This window comes from Chroicocephalus ridibundus, chromosome 3 (genome assembly GCF_963924245.1).
Source record: "Chroicocephalus ridibundus chromosome 3, bChrRid1.1, whole genome shotgun sequence".
In the NCBI taxonomy this organism is placed as follows: Eukaryota; Metazoa; Chordata; class Aves; order Charadriiformes; family Laridae; genus Chroicocephalus; species Chroicocephalus ridibundus.
In genome coordinates, this window is record NC_086286.1 from 67503070 (window position 1) to 67522641 (window position 19572).

A 19572-nucleotide genomic window follows, 5' to 3' on the forward strand; every position below is an offset into this window, starting at 1 on the left:
TTCTGTTCCCCCACAAACCAAGCCTCAGCAGGTAATTCTGCTTGCTTGACTGCGGCTGAAGTTCCATGATTATTTTATTCCAGAAGTCTGAGCTGTGTTGGGTGGGTGGGGTGCTCCCTTCCCCCTTCTTCGCCTACCCAAATCTAATTGTGCCCTCGCGGCTGGGTGCAATTTGTTTGGTTCTGCAGGGAGCCGGATCAGGGAACTGATCCAGCTGAAAATCAACTTTCCCTCACCCAGCCCTTCATTGTGCCTTGCTCCTGCAGCACTACATGACTGGATGAGCAGCAATGTGTTTCATCTGTTTCATCACAGCCCCCCCACGACACCAGCTGAAGCAAACATACAACTTCGACCTGAATCTAAGGGTGGTGTGCTGGTGTCAGTCTCACTCAAAAGCTGTTCCAAGACGAATGGTGATTAAGCACTCTGCATGTCTCCATTGAACGTAAAGAAGATCCTTTTTTTAAAAAAAAGACTTTAGAAATTAATTTTAAGTTCAAACATACCATTTCTCAAATGAGAACAACAAACATTTCCACCAGAAGGGAAGATCTGTTTCCCTGAGTCTGTTTACAGCATGCAAAACTGTTTCAATATGTGGCGTATAACCATGCACGCTGATGCATGATAAATAAGAGGAAACCTATATGAAACATTGCTTAGCATATCTATTGTAAAAGACTGGTTTGGTGACATCAGATAAAATTTTCTCATCTTTAGTGTCAATTTTTGCATTTGTTGATCTCATATGAGTAAAATAGGCACAGTTATCAGGGAATCTACTCCCCTATCACTCTGGCTTTTGGCATACTGGTGGAGCACTGAGCAAGCTTTGGATGCCATGGTAGTAAAAAAAATTCAATTTTAAAGAATTTCTGGATACCGCATGTTTACTATAAAATGTGATCTAGGTCAAGCAAATGTAGGACATGTCCCATTTTATGTGGAAATCTTTTCAGTGATGCCCAGCGACGGGACAAGAGGTAATGGGCACAAACTTGAACATAGGAAATTCCACCTGAACATGAGGAAGAAATTCTTTACTTTGAGGGTGTCAGAGCACTGGAACAGGCTGCCCAGAGAGGTGGTGGAGTCTCCAACACTGGAGACATTCAAAACCTACCTGGACGCGTTCCTGTGCAACCTGCTCTGGGTGACCCTGCTCTGGCAGGGGGTTGGACTAGATGATCTCCAGACGTCCCTTCCAACCCCTACCATTCTGTGATTCTGTAAAACTGAAGCCATTTCTCTAGCACATCCAAAGCATTACTTGACATATGTTCAAAAGGTTGAAGTGAAGCTTAATGGCCAAATGTTGAAGTTCATTCAAATCTGTGAGCCATTACTTACTCAAATAGAACTGGTTATGTGTGTGTAACACCGATATCAGTGTACATCCAATAGATACCATATCTTTCAATAAAGCTGCTGTAAATGCAGTCATTCAGGTGTGAGGCTGGAGATAATTTAGAATTTGGCTTCAGCTGGTATGTTAGCAAGAGCTGTAACAGAAGTATTGACTGTAGCATGCAGTTGGATTCAATGAACAAAAGAAACAAAGCACACATGATTCCTGCCCAACATTTTCCAGATTGTTTTGAGACAGGCTGAAATTTAACTTTTTAGAAGGATTTGAAGTGTTTCTTTCCTGTTGGGCAGCAAGAAGGACTGATTCAGCTTCCAGGCATTCCTGTGAAAATTGCTTAAATGGCACTTGCTGACGCCTCCCACGTAGGAACTCGGGAAGCCACATAACTCCCCGGGAGCACTTGGGAATGGCAACACCTTGGCAGGTAGGTGCAGGGTTTTTCAACAAAGGGATTTACGCAGACCTGACTTTACAGGAAAGAAAGGGGAGGTGGGGACACAATAAAACAGCAGCTTGGGAGGGGTGAATGCTCAGTGGTAGGGGAGATCATCACCTTCCAGGCAGCTCTCGGCTCAGCACTCCCATGGCTGGCTGGTGTGGGGAAACAGATGGCAATTTTGACCCATTATTTAGCAGCTGGAAAGGGAAAAATTACCTCAGACAGTTGCCTGCATACAAACGGCCCCAGTCTACCCAAGCAGTTCCTTTTATTTACTAAAGATACTGGCAAAGAGCCGCTTCCCCAGCAAGTCTCCATCCTTCTGGAGGCCTGGGCTGCCCAAACACCTGGTGTCGACAGCAAGCACCTCGGTCTTTCAAGGCTTCAGGCCACGAGGACCGCAAAGAAGGAGAAACTACTTTCAGTTGTGTCTGTCCAAGAACAACACAAATCAGGTCTGGATCAGATCAGTCACATATGTCCTTGTCCCTGTTTTATGTAAACAGCTTATCCAAATCTACTCATTGACTGCAGTCATCTTCCGTCATGTTTGTGGAGGACGCCGTGGAGGACATGGACAAATGTCTCACAGCAGTGCCTTGTGGAATAGGATAGCTGAGAAACCATCCTGCTTGGATCACTGTGTAGAAAGCCTTTGTTGCCAAGAGCCAACATCTTTAATTTTGCTTCAGGCTCAAATTTAGTATGCAGACATCCAGCTCAGAGGAAACCTTTTTACAGCAACTGGCCATTTTAATTATAGAAAGAATATAAACAATAAATTTCTAATATTAGATACATTTCTCACAGTCCTTGTTACTGAAAATAATGTCTTAGGGCCATATCCAAGGCCCACTGAATCAGTGGAAAGCGTCCCACTGACCTCATTGTGATTGGATCAGGGCCTTAGCTTCTTAAAATAAAATTTTACAAGGTGCAGGCTAATACTATTCCACATATTTTTAGTAAAATGGCTGAAAGGGTTTTTTTTCCCCCTCTATTAAGATCCATAAGAAACCAAGACACAGCCACAATAACATCTTGGCACCAAATATTTCATAAGGAATTTAAATAGAAATGCGGGGGAGGTGAGACTGTTTTACACCTGGGCTTCAAAATGGCTGTCTCGGAGCGCAGGTCCTGGGAGCAGCATCGAGGGCCCATCGGGACCGGCCGCACTCCGCTCACTCCGCAGTGCCCCGAGAGCAAGGGGTGGGCAGCCTTTCCACGGAAAACAAGCAGTGAGCCAAGCACAAAGCTGCAGGCAGCGCCGACCGCTCCAGAGTGCTTCCCGAATTCCACCAATATTTCATTTATTTAATTTTTCATATGTAGCCAGGCTCTAGACGGCTATAAGGAGCTAGAGCTACCAAAACACTGCGTGACAAGCTGCGCCTGCGGTATGTCCAGCCACACCAAGCCCAAAAAGCAGTAAAGCACTCCCAAGAACGTCTGATTTTGTGATTTTTCCAGCCTATCTTCCAGCCCATAAAGTTTCAGATAAGCCTTAGATAAGCAAATGAAGTTGTGGGGGTGTTATCCAAACGAAAATATCAACCTGCTCCCTTTATTCTACCCCCAGCAGCTGGTGCAAGCTGAAAAGGAAACATCTTGAAAGGAGCAGGGAGGTTAGGAGCAAAGCGGAGTCGCCTGCAGAGGTTGCCTCACCGGCACCCAGAGGAAATCCCCGTCCTCCGCGCTGCAGGAGCAGCCCGGCCATCAGTCAGAGGCTTTCCCTGCACTAATATGTACAGCATGACAAAAGGTGTCATTTTTAGAAGACGTAAAAACTATAGAGGAAAGAGGAGAGAAAGCAGACTCCATTAAAAAAAAAAAAAAAGCATGAAAGTGTAAAAATAGAGGTGAAGCAAACAGGAAGGTAACGTTCCCAAGACAGCCACTCTTTGGCAGTTATTGATGCAATGTTTCTGGGGTTGCTTTTGCTTTTTTCCTCTATCAGCTGCATCTGAATTTGAACTTGTGAATTTTGTAAATTTGAAGGGCCTTGCTTCTAGCCATGTGTAAAGCCTGTACCATCACCCTCCTGGCTGGTCTGGTGAGCCCTGTGCACGCCAAAGCAACGTAAAAGCTGCCACACAAACGGTACTGTGCCCCAAACCAGGACCGATCCAATCCGTGCCATCTGACAAGGGCCTGATACAACACCCTCAGAAATTCGTGGGTTTTAATGTGATCTGTATGTGGAGTTCAGCTAAAACTCATGCAGCCGGGGTTGCAATTAAAGTGCACTCATGACCTGACGTGCTCAAAGAGCGTTTTGACACGTCGGTGTGCAGATACGAATGCCATGGGTCAGACGAAAGAGAAGGGGCTAGAAAAACACAAGGAAGACAAAATGTACCCATGACAGCACCATCCAATTTCACCATCAGGAATAATGTATTTATTTTATGCCTGAGCCAAGGTTTAAATTGCCAACAGCTTTGTCATCATACCCTTTCACCCCTGGCTCGCTTTTGCATACAGCATATCATAAGACACAACAATTCATTTTCTCCTGTCTTGCTTCCTGTCAAACCCTCCTGCACGTTGCATAGGGATTTCTTGCCCCATAACTGGGGATTAAATATCCAAGTGATCCAGCAGTGCAGAATAATGCACACTTCGTTTGACATTTTCAGATTGTGTTAGTCTGGTCTTGCCCCCCCCACCCCCAGCCCCTTACCCCTCTGAACACATGTTCATACTTTAAAGTTAAGTTTTAAAAGTATTTTTCTCTAAGCTAAAGAAGATCTGAATGGCAGGTCCTAAGCTGGAGGACTCTTCAAAAAGCAGGCACGTCTGCCCAGGGAGCCCTCCAAGCATGGGATGCTCATGAGCTTTCTCCTCCGCAATATCATCAGGGTTGTCCAGACCCAGCAGCAGAGCTGAACAGAGGCAGGAAGAGCCCACCATTGTAGCGTAGCGTCCCAGACCCTCCTCAGCAGCACTGAGGCAGCCCCTGGAGCTCATCCTGAGATCTACCTCTCCAAGACAACTTAGGAAAGGAATCATAGGAAGAACACAAGGGCTAGAAAAATACGCTTTAAAATAAGATACACAAAGAACACATTTTATTGTCATCAAAATGAAGGTTAGGCGTGACTCTTGTAAGCCAATGCACCGATGCCATGTTAAGTATCTATTTTTAGATCAGGTTACCTAATCTCCTGAATATATGCATTGCCAGATTTTACTCAGCTACACCTCAAATTAGTCCTGACTTTGTGTAGATCAAATGTTAGTATTGCCAATCTTATCTGGGTGATCAGTTTGTATTGAACAACTTGGCCAACAAATTTAATCAGATTTATTCTTGGTATATATTCAAAGGTTTATTCAATGGTTGTGAACTTGTGGTTTCAGTAGAGCAACCGGTCACTCAAGTTCCACTGTGTTGCCCCTATTATGGAATAGATGACTTAACCATTCTCAACCTTCTTTTCAGTGTATTTGAAATAATTTCATTTAGTCAATAAACGTATGTTGTAATGCAAAAGAAACGTGTCTGCTACTCTGCTAAAACTGACCCTCCAAAAGATTTGTGCAACTACAACTTGCATTTACAGAAAAGTGCACAATAAGCAAACAAAGATGCTTGGAAACAAAGCCACGGGAAAAGATTTCTAGATGTCATCAAAATGTCTATAAATAAGTTTTCTCACTACTTACCCTAGCGGTTTAGCAATCCAGACTGCGGGTAGCATTTTATGTTGGTGTAAACTATACCATTTCCATTGGCTTCACAGGGGATGTGACACTGAACCCAAAGCTAAATTTTGCATTTTTGTGTTTGGAATTTGCAGACAGGAGAACAGACAGCTATTTGTAGTGGTACTCCAGTCATTTTTTAACAACAATGTGCAGAAAAGTTCAGCCATCTATATTCATCAGCAAGAGGAAACGCCTCATAAACTTAAAATGCTACACTGAGGACTCTTTCAGTTTTACTTCTCTCTTTATTTCCTTAAAGAGTGCTTTGTTTCCACTGCTGTCTTGTTCCCATTCAACTCTGAGAAATACAACCTGCACGCTTTAGCAGGCTGCCCACCCCCAGATATGCTTACAGCCAAATATTGCTTCCCCTTCACTTTTTAAAACAAACATCCTCTCACTGCTCGGAAGACCCTACAGAAGGGGCCGGGATACTTCGCAGATATTTGACAGCTGGCACAGCAGCGACGTGTTTTTTTGGAGGAGAAACTGCAGAAGGCTGAAGTGTGCTTGACGCTGGGGCATCTGGCAGGACAGGGTCCCCCCACCAGTCCTGAGGGCCACGCTGGGAGCAGGTTCTCCTGGAGACAGAGACCCCAGGGCTCTCCTGAGTCCACTCCTGACCAGCCATGAGGCGAGCAGTGGGCAGTGGGGAAGGACGATGCTTTCCAGGGCACTTTGATGCTGCAGTCAGTAGCAGTTTCTGCCGGGAAGGAGTGAGGCAGACAGGGCTGACAGCCACCAGGCTGTGGACAGGCAGTCTGGGCCACCAGGGTTAGGCTCAGGACAAACTAATGAGCTCCCTCTCCCCCTTAAAAATAGCTTGGTTTCTGCTGTTTACTTTCCGTGACCACACAAGCTTCCAGTTCTGTGAAATAAGGACTTCACACCCTTTTGTCTAGCATGGCAAGAGAGAGCAGCAGCCAGTCCATTGGTCACCCGCTCATGAAACCCATTTCCCCACACCAGCTTGGTTTTCGTGCTTCTTGAGGTCCTTCAGGTTTGCATGTAGCAATCATCAACCATATTTGTCATACCAAGACACCATTTTTCAGCCCAAGAGCTGAGTTGCTCACATGTGGCAATTTAATTGTCAGCTTTAGAAGTGCTTTAAAATGTAAAGAATAAATACAGAAACAGTAAATATTAAAATGAAACTGTGGGTGACCTCTCCATGAGAGGTGAGCAAACTCTGCCTATCATCCTAGTCTCTCCAGGTTCAGCTCCTGAGCTACCCGGCTGCAGTTCCCAACAAGGGATGCATTCCTAGAGGCACAATTTATACCCAAAGTGTACCCAAAGGTCAGTGTTTGGCCAACATGGGCCACCAGAGCTTATAAAGGCAATACATTTATTCAAAGGATGGGATTTCTGCTCTGTGAGGTCTCGCAGCTAAAATTTTTATGACTTAATTCTCTGAAATCCCATCTTCAACAACATCTAAAAAATTGACTTTGAAGATATGCAAGTGCCAAAGCTGCTGGAGCAGTGGAATTTTAAAAGCTACAGTATAGGCTTGATAATATGGTGCTTTTGACACAGTCTTGAGATCCTGAGACTCTGTTCTTGAGAAGACTATCTTCTTTGTCTTAAAGTTAATGACTTAAATACATTTTTCTACCAGTGCTGCAGAGAGAATTGGATGGGTGGGTTCTCCTTGTCCAGGACACCTAAATCATTCAGTTTGATTGCATCATTGATATAAGTGTTAAGCTGTTATTTTCTAATTTGCCTCCAGGGTCTCCATAACTACCACTCCAGATGACATGAGGAACAAGAACAAGAATGATAAGCACCTGACACTGTCGGAAACCCCCAGGATCACATAACAGCCATGCTGAGGTACGTATCAGATCTCGCAGTGCACATACCACTTACCACTGTAAATACAACCATTACCTAGGGTCACGCAGCTTTAGAGAAGTAACTAAGTATAGGTGGTAGCTAGCAGCAAACGCTGCCTTGTAAATGATGCCTGTTACACGTAAAGCTGGATGACGTGTACAGCATTTTTTCTTCCTTGCAAACTAAGCAGAAAGCTTTTTCCTCATTTAAATAGTAATTGAAACACTACTAATAACTGACACTCCCTCTGATCTACCTCTAAAGAGAACAGAGTGATTTAAAAAAATTTTTAAATATGAGACTCGGTTCATGGAAAGACTACTAAGTCTTTAACAGACTAGCCGGTGCCTACCTTACTGAGATTTAGCAGTAGATTTTCAAAAAGTGTCTGCTGATGTTTACAAAAATGCATACCCATAAGGAAAACGGTAACAAGTGTTCAGAATTTGCAGCAGGCATTAGATTGCACCTACGGATCAACTACAGGTTCAAAAGGCAGACATATATTTGGCAAATAAATAGCACTTCTTCAGTAAATTTGATTTTTATTATTGGAGAAGATCCCATTGGATAGTGCATTTTGGATAAGCTTACAAAATGTAACAGCAGTTAATGCGCTGAAATTTTACTTTTATATCCCACTGAGATGCTGAGATTCCTTAAGTACAAGTATGATGCTGAGGATAATGACCACAGGAGATGTTTTCTTGATTTTTCTAGACAATGCTGTCTGTGTAGCAGCAAGGTATAGAGAAAGGAAGATATTTCCTTTACTTAGGTTTCTCTGTCTTTGGTGATGCCCAAAACCAAAAAGACATTTATGTTTTCCGAAGCCTGGTCTAAAGTTAAGAATTTTGTTGGGATTTGTTTTTGTAAGCTGAGAGGATAAAGTCTGCACACCACCGATTCATAGAGGCTGTATCTACACTGACTTCTTTGCTGCATCCTATGATATGAGGAAGGGCTACAAAGATGATGAGGGGACTGGAGCACCTCTCTTATGAAGAAAGGCTGAGGGATTTGGGTCTCTTCAGTCTGGAAAAAAGACGGCTGAGGGGGGACCTTATCAATGCTTACAAATACTTACAGGGTGGGTGTCAGGAGGATGGGGCCAGGCTCTTTCCAGTGGTGCCCAGCAACAGGACAAGAGGTAATGGGCACAAACTTGAGCATAGGAAGTTCCACCTAAACATGAGGAGGAACTTCTTTCTTTACCCTGAGGGTATCAGAGCACTGGAACAGGCTGCCCAGAGAGGTGGTGGAGTCTCCGTCTCTGGAGACATTCAAAACCCGCCTGGACCTGTTCCTGTGCAACCTGCTCTAAGATGACCCTGCTCTGGCAGGGGGGTTGGACTAGATGATCTCCAGAGGTCCCTTCCAACCCTATGATTCTGTGATTCTATGAAGCACTGTCCAGATTGGTCACCAAGCAGATTAGGTACCTGCAGGAACCATCCCCAGATCCATCTAACCCATAAGTCTTGAGCTTCTTTCCTGAGGGAACTGGTGCACAGCCTGATACGTTATGTCCCCTGTAGGGATGCAACAAGGCATTCACACGCAGTCTTAGAGCAAGGAAGTTTAGATACCAGCAAAATGTTGGCACCAGTATAGCATACAGTTGAGTCCTGTGTCCAGTAGTGGGCTCCCCAGTCCAGGAAAGACATTGAAATACTGGAGCGAGGTCAGTGGAGAGCCACCAGGGTGGTCAGGGCTGGAACCCCTGCAGTGGGAGGAGAGGCAGGGAGCCTTGTTCAGCCTGGAGGTGGCTGTGGGGCATTTACTGCTGGCTTCAGCTACCTAATGGGAGGATGCAGAGAGGACGGAGCAAGGCTCTTCTCAGAGGTGCACAGCAGTAAGGCAGGGGACAAACAGCACTTGTTATAATGTGAAAAAAATCTGATTAGATATTAGGAAAATATTTTTACATGAGGGTGGTGAAACGGTGAAACAGGGGCCCAGAGAGGGTGTGGGATTTCTGATCCTGGAGATATCAAAACTTGACTGGACAAACTTCCAAGCAACACGATCTAAGTTGGCCCTGCTTTGAGCCAGGGGTCTGGACCAGGTGATCTCAGGAGGTCCCCTCCAACTTAAATTATTCAGCGATTCAGTGAGAATGAGTCTAAGCTATACCAGCAGAGCTGTGCCTCCTCTATTAATTGTCAGCAATTTTAACTGTTACATGAGAGTTTGGAATTAACTGGATATATAATCGGCACAGGAAATTAGATTTTCTCCTTTAAATTAAACTGTCATGGTAGGAAGGAACATAAGCAGGGATTGATAGTGCTGTGCAGTATGTTGTGTAAAAAAAAGTATTTTAAAGCAATATAAAAGACAGGTAGGAACTCCTTTTTCTTTGCTTTTATGCCTCATAGCTCTGCCCTCTTCTACACATTATTTTTGTTTGTATCACATGGACCTAAGAACGGTTGTCATTGCTCCGTTCCTTCAAGATGCTTTATCTTCTCTTAGTCTTTTTGTGGTCGATGCCCTGGTTCCTGGCCCTCCCTTTTCCACTGTTTTGCAAATGTTAATAGCTGCCTTCAGCTGTACCTGATCTACAGATAACAGAAGAACCAGAGGATAATCTAACTTCCTTCATGTCCAAGGAATTAAAGTCATTTTCTATACGAGTAGCTGGAAATAATGGCAGTCACTGTTCCAGACAAGATCACCAGGGCCTGTCCAAAGCCACGCTGCAGGAGGGGGCTGGGAATTGGACTCAAACTTGTGCTTAGGCTTGGAAACAAATTATAATTTGGGAACTTGGAGACCACGTTTTGGCAAACTGACTGTTTGAGAGAGGCTGAAAAGCATTTGTGACAGTCAATGTTCAGGATCCAGTAGTAAGACAGTCCTACAAGCTGTTTGCAAGGAAACTGTCTGTTGTCCTTTGTTTCCCTTATACTCCTCAAAACAGGGTTTCCATGCATTCCTCCTTAATGTGCTGAATTGCCGCATCAGTTTCCCCTCCTAATGGAAATAGCCTGAGAAGCCCATGGGTGCTAGCTAAAACCCACATCAGCATGGGGACAGCACAAATAACAAATACAGAAAGTGTGCTCGACCTCTGAAAGAAACCTCTGCTTGCAGCCAAAGATAAAAATAGTAAAACATCAGTGTTTAATATTTAGCAGGTATAAGTGGGGTAAATCTGAATCTCAGTGTGACAAAGCTATACTGAGGGTCTTCTCTATACACTTTTAAACTTCATCACTTCTATGGTTCTTAGACAACTATGTTAAGCTGAATGTAAAATTGGAAATACCTAGGCGTACACTGGGATAAAAATTTCTTTTTTTTAAGAAGCTAGTAAATACAGCATCGCATTTAGACTTAAAAGGCATCCCTGCTTTTTAAGGTATGGAAATCATCAAAAAATAGAACTAAGAAATGAAAATTCATCAGTGAGAAATGGTAGGATTACCTCTGATATCACAGTGAAATCATTTATTAATGACCTGAGCTACAGACCTGACCTTAATGCCAACTATGACAAGGTCATTAATAACATCTTGCATAAAAGCAATTTCATGCAAGGTTCACCTGTATGTGATTTCTCCTGCATGTATAGGCATAATCAGAACGAATCTGTGCAGCTTCATTTTTGAAACTATCTGTGTTCAAGTGAACCCAAGATAAATTTTGCATTTCTTAAGAAACTCACTCATTAAATTGAATCAATGAACTAATCTGAGATTTACTTTGAAATTCTCAAAACATCAAATGATATATACAAGGGAAAAGATTCTGAGCACTGAAAGGATAAGATTTGTGTACAATGTGTTTGAAGGAAAAGTTCCAATCAGGTTTCATTGCTGATGACCTATATAATCTGATGGGGAAATAGTTCTAGAAGTTGGTCTTTATTTGCATTAGATTGGGGTAGTGAATTGCCATCTGGCTTTTGAGTGGTGACGAACTGCTGCAAAATGTGAATTCCCTAACATGGAGGTGACAGAATGCCATCCTCCATGTAGTGTATTCAATTTGTATGGCATCTGTAAGTGTTGTAATGACAATATTGACCTCAAAAGTGCAAAATACTAACACAGTTTTCAGGAAACAGCAGTGCTTGGGTGGCATTCCTGACTAAGCCTTGTGATCCAAGGCAATAAGAGAGGTTGGTGAAGAAGCTGCGGTGAGGGCACAAGCTTACCAAGGCAGCTCCTTGCCCTGTGAGCAGCGCGGGACAGAGAACAAGAGTCTCCAACAAACCAGCTGCTTGTGAACCAGGTTCTTAGCAGGTACAAACAACACTTTCCTCGGCCTCAACACCATACTCTAATTGAGTGCCTCCAAAATTTATCTCATATTTAGCATTACGATCAGCACTAACTTCAGGGGTGGCAGAGGACAGTGCTGCTTTGACCTTTACAGCGTGTTCTCCAGCCTGCAGTTCAGCTGTTGTTCCTGTAAGCATCATATGCCAAAGACAAAAGCATACAAAACCAGTTTATATTTCTAGCAGGACCACAGAGGAAACTCTTCCATTGGCTTTGCAAGTAGGTATGTTTGGCCATTTTGCTACAAATTCTTCCTCCTAGAACTCAATGACAGATTATTTCTCTGTTAGAAGTGGTGAGATAGCTGCTCTTTAACAGGCAATTCTCATTTAGTGGTGCGTATAGGAATAAGGAATTTTTTTTTAAACTGGGATTTCTATAATTTCCTATTAGAAAAAGTTGGGTTCACTAGAATTGGAAAAAAAAAAGTCATCTTTGGCTATTGCAAAGCAGTGGGGTTAATAACATGGTACAAAGCTATGGCTCCTCACCCAAGATACCACAGTTAACACTTGCAGCCTCCAAGCTATTGTGATGTGGATTAAACAGGTTAGCTGGAGCTGCCAGTGCTGGGCAGGCTGATGGGAATGCTCCCTTTTCTTGGAATTGCAAGGGAGAAGGAGTAGAGTTGTAGGAACAGCAGCACCTCGACTGGACAAGGGACCTTCCTAAAATGCACTACCGCATGGAGTTGAATGAGCAGGCCTTAAATTTCGAAAGCTTTCAAAGAAAACTCAGAGTGACAAAGAAATCTGAAGCAGAAATTAATTTCCAGAACTGAAAATTCATCTCAGGAAAACTCAGTAAGCAAAAGATCCCTGCTTTTACAAAACTCACTCTGTGTGCATGTGTGCATGCGTGCGTGCATGTGTGTGGTTCCTGTGGTTACGGTATAGCAGGCCATTGAATTATCAAACCAGTAATTTTGCCATTAGTTTTTTGGTTTGCTTCTAGCATGCATATTCTGTGGTCAAATCCATTAGTAAGTTACAGTGATAAACACCTGGAGTCCATCAAAAACAAAGAGAGTCTTATTCTGTAGGTACAACCAGCCTGGTGAACATACCAAGCAGAGACTAACGGCATAATACAGAACTCAAACAGGAATATGTTTTTTATGATGTGCCAGCATAAGGGAGATCAAAGACTAAAGCCAAATAAATAGCAACTGGGTACCAGCAAAGGAAACATATTTAGACCTTAAAGTAATCAGAAACAAACCCAGTGTATGCCAACACCCTCTGAATTCAAAAGTAACATTTTCCTCCTTTTCATAAAAGGCTCAAGAGCTGGCAGATTTTGCTTTGGTTTTAAGTCTACTGTTTTTATGACTGGGAGGGAATTTTCGTTTCTCACAGACAATGGAACACGAAGATCAAGAATCATCCCCTCACCCCATCATCCACTTCTTTCTGGCGGTTTTAGGGAGTTACACCCCCTGCTGCCTTCTGATTGAATTTTCCTTGGCTGCTTTGTGGAATTTGCCAGCTTACATTAACCATTTATTGAGCTCGACTCCTTATCTGGAACATCGCCTGGCAAACTGAAACAATCTGTCTGGCACCTGGGGACTGGCAGAGCAAATTTTTCCAGGTGGTACAAGCAGACGCCCAGAATTACGTGCCAACACTATTTTGCGAGACAGTTTGATCAAAAGGGAAAAGCCCAAATGACTAACGTTCAGTGTCATATTTAGTACCTGCGATGTATCTACATAAACAGTTTTAAATGACTACTAGTACTAAAAAACACTCGCAGGGTGGGGGGGATGGCGGAGGGGTTGGAGGGGGGAGCAGGGGGAAGATACACGGGTGGCAGTGATTTGACAGGCTGAGCCTGGGGGCAGACGGTTACATCTGTGCTTGATTTGTCAGGGATTTACATTAGTGAAACTTTAACTCTGCAGATGATAAGTAAGATTACACTTACAGAACAAGTTTATGCAAATAAAGCTTAGTCTACGGAGCGTGTGAGTGCAGACACAGTGGATTTGGCAGGTTTCACTGAGGCGGGTGACTGGGTTTAATAAGTTCATTTACATAAAGGATTAGGACATCTGGAAAAGTAGCATGACAGTTTACTGGGATATAAATAACGTTAATTGAGAGGTCACAGGTATGCAAAACACTCCATACATGAAAAAGAAAACCATGGAAAATGAAGGGGCAGAGACTTCCATACTTCCATCTTGCTCTTGGTTACATCAAGCTAAGTGGTAGGTACTCCTTGCCTTTCCAAATACCACTCCTTATTTTTGTTCCCATTACAGAACCCTATTTCATGACATGTACGCACATAAACAATCCCTTTTTCTTAAAAACGAAAAAAAAAAACAACAAAAAAAACCCAGGAAAAAAACCAAAATCAGTGGTTCATAACAACTAGCAACAGTAGTCCAACAGAACTCAAAGAACCTGTAGGAAATTACCTACAAAGTGTGATATAAATAAACAGTGGGGTAGATAATTCAGTTTTACCCAGAAGCCTGATACCTTGTTGTCATGGGCACAACATCTCTTTTCAGCGGCAGACGTAACACTGAAAAGTATGTTTACACCGAATTCCAACTTGCTTTACAAATTCTGTGATACGTACTTACTAGAGTTCTGGACTTGCAAACTAACATCCTAGTGAACTGGTTAAGCATGAGATACCAATAAGTGATAAATGATCAAGGAGTTCGCAAGAACTATACTGCACCTCAGGATCAATGTATAGCTTGGTAAGCAACTCAAATTCCTTTTCATTGTGTTTAAGAGGATTAAATGACAGAGTTTCTCATCATAAACCAACAGTTCAGCAAAGCACAGGCAAGCCTTTTCCAAAGGACTGTAATGTCCATATGTTTATATTTCAAGCAGTTTCAACTAAAGATTATTTCAAAACAATTGAAATATTGCTTGTACAGAGTGAAAAATAGCTTATTTTGATTTTTTTTTCTTTTTGCTTAGTTCTGTCCCTTCTCCAAGATATTAAGTGCATGCATACAAAAGATTTGTCCCCATGCATACTCATTTAGACACAGCACTGTGCACGTGCCACACTGGGATGTACACTGGAACAATGATGGTAAACTTATCTAAAGTAATCTACTGCTCTCTGACCTGGTTGTGCAAAAGCCTTGCGTGAAGTGACTTGGCTTTAACTTGTACCTAAGCCAGAGCAATCTGTTAGAACTGCTGCAAAATACACTGAAGAAATATATACGCACAAAGTAAAATACTTCTACCACCTGGCCTTTGCTCTTGTGCAGTCCAATTATATCATTGCTATATTCAGACAGGGGTGGGAATCTGATGGAAATATGGGGCAGGAGCAGCTGGGCTCATGTAGTCAGTGGGAATGTTGTGGCTGTACATATTGACCTTATCCAAGCAATTCAATATGTAAAACTAAAAGCCAAGACATATAAGCATGAGGTATGAACATATCAGCAGCCATGTTCAAAAGGGATTAGCTTTTGGAAGGGCCAGTTCAGCTGTGTGCTGCTGCTGGCATCTGTTAAGAGCAAGGGAAAACGCTCTTCATGGCTTGGTCCATGAGCCAGGTATATCACTTCATTCATCCTTGCGGTGGGATGTTGATAACATCTGAAAGCAAACAAAGGTGATGATTTGGAGTGGCTGCTAGTAGGCACTCACAGTTCTCTTTCCACTTATCATGCTCTGCTTTGGTTGGATCACTTCCCCAGCAGACAAGATTATAACTTGCCTTAGAAAAGTGACCATGTTCGCTAAAGATTACAAATTGTGAATGCAGTCCAAATATAGATGAGGCTACAGCACCCCAAGAAATACAGCCCAGCTAAATTAACGAGGGTTGCACAATCTTGATTCTGTTTGTGAACTTCTCACCTAAGGAAATACACGCCTAAGTAATTTCTTTTCCTCTAGTGTTTATGGTAGACAAATGCCAGCAAGCTTCTCTCTCTGGCTGGACTAGTTAGTTCCAGCCCCCCACTGGCACAGGCTGAGGGGAGAGAGCTTCTAGCCTCTGCTGCTCCTCCTTGGCATGCAAGCCATTAACCGCTCCTGAGTCAGCTAGCTTTGTAAAGTCAGAGTTCAATTTCATGCTCCTTGAGAAAAATCACAAAAATTATCTTCAATCTGCATCAAATTCCAGTTATTGTCAAGCTATTAAATCTATTTTTAGCCCTTACTGCAGAATATTCATGTCTAAAAGACTTATTTAAATGAACTGCATGCTAACTGCTCAGTAGGTTACAGGTAAAATTGCCCTAGAATAGCCCCAGATCCGAGCTAAAGAGGTGCTGTTGTAGAGGGCAGAGTATCTCATGCCACTGTGAGTCGCTCTGGTTAGAGCTGCCCACTGTACAAACGTTCTCCGTTCCACATCTCATGCAGTTTTTTCCTGAGGGCACTTGGTAAAAACAGTCCTGTTTCCGTTGAAGAGAGTATACAGCAGTTTGCTAATGCAGTATAAAATTTACAGAAAAGCAGCCTATTATTCCCTGTCCCTGACCAAGTTAATTGGATATTAGAATTAGAATCATGTTAAGTAATCTCTGTCAAATCCTATTAGCTCCCTCGCTCTCTTGCAGAGTATCTGCTGAATGGTACAAAGCTTGTAGAAGAGTTAATAATTATATACCTTATGAATGCAGCTGAAAGACCCTCAGGCTTTCCATCATCCACACCACAGGGAGAGCTCACCGTTCTCCCATGTCACCCTCTGCAGTAACCAAGAACAGCAAACTGGAGATACTAACCTCTGCTGCAATCATAATTTTCACAGTTGTTCATGACCCAGGTTGAGAATTTAAATGCAAAAGTATACCAAAATCCAAAGCTATAGTTCCCACAGCAGCTATAACTCAGTCATTGGTATTTGGACATATATCGTGGAGTATAGACACGGTAATGCAAAACACTAAAGCTACCCCTGGTTATGGTTGGCTGGGGGAACCATAACTCTGAGTTTCCTGACTTTTGTGTTAAGATCTCAACCATAAATATTGCTTTAATGTAGCTTTGTGCAGTGGGTTTACATTGGCATTGGGAGGTGCTCATACGGAAACAGTAGAGAATTAGTGTGGTATGCTTATTAAATGAGTAATGCTTTTAGAATAATTCCTGGGGTGAAATCATGGCCCCAGTGAAGTCAACGGAGCCAGGGCTTCAACTCAGAAACATCTTATTTATTCAGGGAAAAAAGCAGCAAATGTCCTAGCGGTTTTGGTCTTCATTATTAAGGAAAGAATTTCAGATAAGCTCCCTCCCTCCAAATCAGGGCTCTAAAGGAGTAATCAATTTATTCTAAAGGAGTGATCAACGCCCCCAACCAGAAAATGGTTTGGGGGGAGGAGGTTGCCTCCACAGAAAAGCTCAGAGGTTATTTGGTTTGGTTTGTTTTGCTTTGCTGTTTTCCACATTAAATACCCCAAAGTGTCTATTTTTTTCACAGAAAGTTATTTGCCAACTAAAAAAGTTTCTTACTTACTCTAGCTTTTCCCTGTTTATCAGTAGATGACAGTAAAGTTAATGAAGTTGAAAACTGAAAAAGTGTCCCCATTGAAAAAAATTCATCAGACAAGTTTCACCCCATCTTGGTATTAATTTCAGTTGTTGTGCTTATTTTGAAGGAGGAAGTGGCATACCGTTATTTTGCCTGGTAGGATGCTAGACAACATTCCTTCTAGAGGACAGGTTTTTAGCTTATCGTGATTCAGCTTACACAAAACAGCCTACCTCATTACACAAATATAAAATAAATAAATCAGAGATGGGCTGGTCACAAGAGGAGAAAAATTCTGTATCTTGCAGCCTGTGACCAGCCAGAGGAATGTTCCGTTTGTGCCAATCTGCCTTGCGTTTTCAGCTGGGAAAGACGCTTTGCAAACTGATAGCAGATGGTAGAGCCGAAAATAGATGCTTTACGTGTTTGATTGGGAGCCAGCATTTTGTCATTTAGTTGTCTCACGTCATTGCACTGCGTTATGTTGTGCAATCGCATGTGACATGCCCAAATCAGCTTTACCAACACAGTATTTTCTGAAACAGGACCCTTGCCCTGATGCAGTGGGCAAGAACTTGGTGTGTGTACTGTTTACTGTTCTTGGAAAGGCTTCCTCCACTGGAAACCACCCTCTGAGGAAAAATTCTGCCAGTTTATCCTGATGGGAAGGGCCAGTGGTGGCACTTGGAGAAATCTCTGTCCAAAGACTCTTGGGGGAAGAAATCCATAGCCCTTGGAAAAGGCTGGCGCAGGAAGGAGGTCCGTGGAGAGAGAGGGTAGTCCCTGCAGAGCGGTCATGAGCTGTGGAAATCCAGTGCCACCAGCTTGCCTTGCAAAAGGAAAATGTTCCAGCTTCCTGCCAAAAAATGTCATGTGGCAGCAGACAGACATCCCCCTATTTTTAGCTGCAAAGGCAGCTATGAGTTCAGTTCTTTCTTCGCTGAAGCAAGGCTCTTAGATTGCTCTGCCATGAGTTGAAATTGTGCGTGTTAGGGAAGACCAAAGTCAGATTACTCAGGGGCTAAATCTCTGCCTTAGTGCATGGTAACCCTATTTTAAGCTGTTGAGTTTTTTTATTGATGAATCTCAAATCTACCCAGTTCCATGCTGGTCAGGCAATAGCTCCTCTTCTCAATTGCATTTCCTCATCTGAGCAAGAAAAAGGAGGGAAAAGGAAAGAAGACAAAGATCAGTGCGTGTAATAATCTATGACAGTCTCCTTCCATGAGACTGTTTCCATCATGCTGCATTTGCCTCTTTCTAGACTTTTTAGAATGTTCTTTGCATAGCAAAAAAACCTAACAAAGTTAAGAACAGGAAAACAGGCCTCCAAAATTCCCAGTTAGAAGCTAATGAATGCAGGTCATTAGCTTCGTGATACTTTCTAGTTTAGTCTTGCTGAGCTTGTCTTGCGTGGGAGTCTGTTCCCTTGGTCACATTTCACTGAGGTGTGATCTCTCCTTGTTCTGCTTTTCAAGCTTCCTGCGGTCAATGGATGCCGTTCCCAGAATTTCCACATTTACTGGCATTCCCAAACCACATTAGATGTTTTCCCCCTTTTATTGTTGAAAGCTGCATTAGAAATCAAGAAGTATGAAGCTGAGACTATAACACAAGTCAGGATAAAGAGCTTGACCCCAGTGCTTTGAATGTCTTCCTTGAGTTACTCTTGTCCGTAGACCTTGTTTCCTCTAAGGTAAAAGCCAGTGGGAAAACACCCATCAGCAGCAATAATGTCAGATGCTGGGACAACACAACACAAAAAAGTAAAAAAATTCTTGTATTCAGTCCGTCAATCCTGGTAATCGGTGGCACTACTAGCTCAGTTCTGCTTCCTTCCTCCTCGCTGCTTAATACATCTGAAACTAGCCAGAGGAGGACCAGAAAAGTAAGCTGGCTGGTATGTCCCCTTTGCTGTCACTCTTCTAGAAATAAAGGTAAATATTTTGGTTTGATTAACCATTTGCAGTGAAATAATTTAATTTCTTTTGACAAAAATATCTCCGGGAATTATGGCAACTCAAAGCAGCTGAGGATCTTCCTCCCAAAACGGTCAGTAGGAGCTCATACGTACGGGCCCGCTTGCTTAAGGGGATAAAAAAAGCATATTTGATGGGCTTTGCTTTAGAGAACAAATATATTCATGGCCACTTTACTTCCAAAATAGGTGAGGCTATGCCTGCTGCATTGCAACTGGAATATAATACTGTCTAGAAACAAAGGCTTGCTATGTTTTCTTAAATGTACATTAAAATAACAGAAACTGTAAGCAGCAAGATATGGTGAGTTAAATTTCCCAATTGAAAGTTGTTGCATGCATATCTTTGGTAGATGTTTTGGCTAATTAAAGAAATAGAATCAAATGAACCTTAACATAAACCCTTAAGAATATTACCATTGCAAAAACTGTCAGGAAAAGATCTTTGTTTAAAACA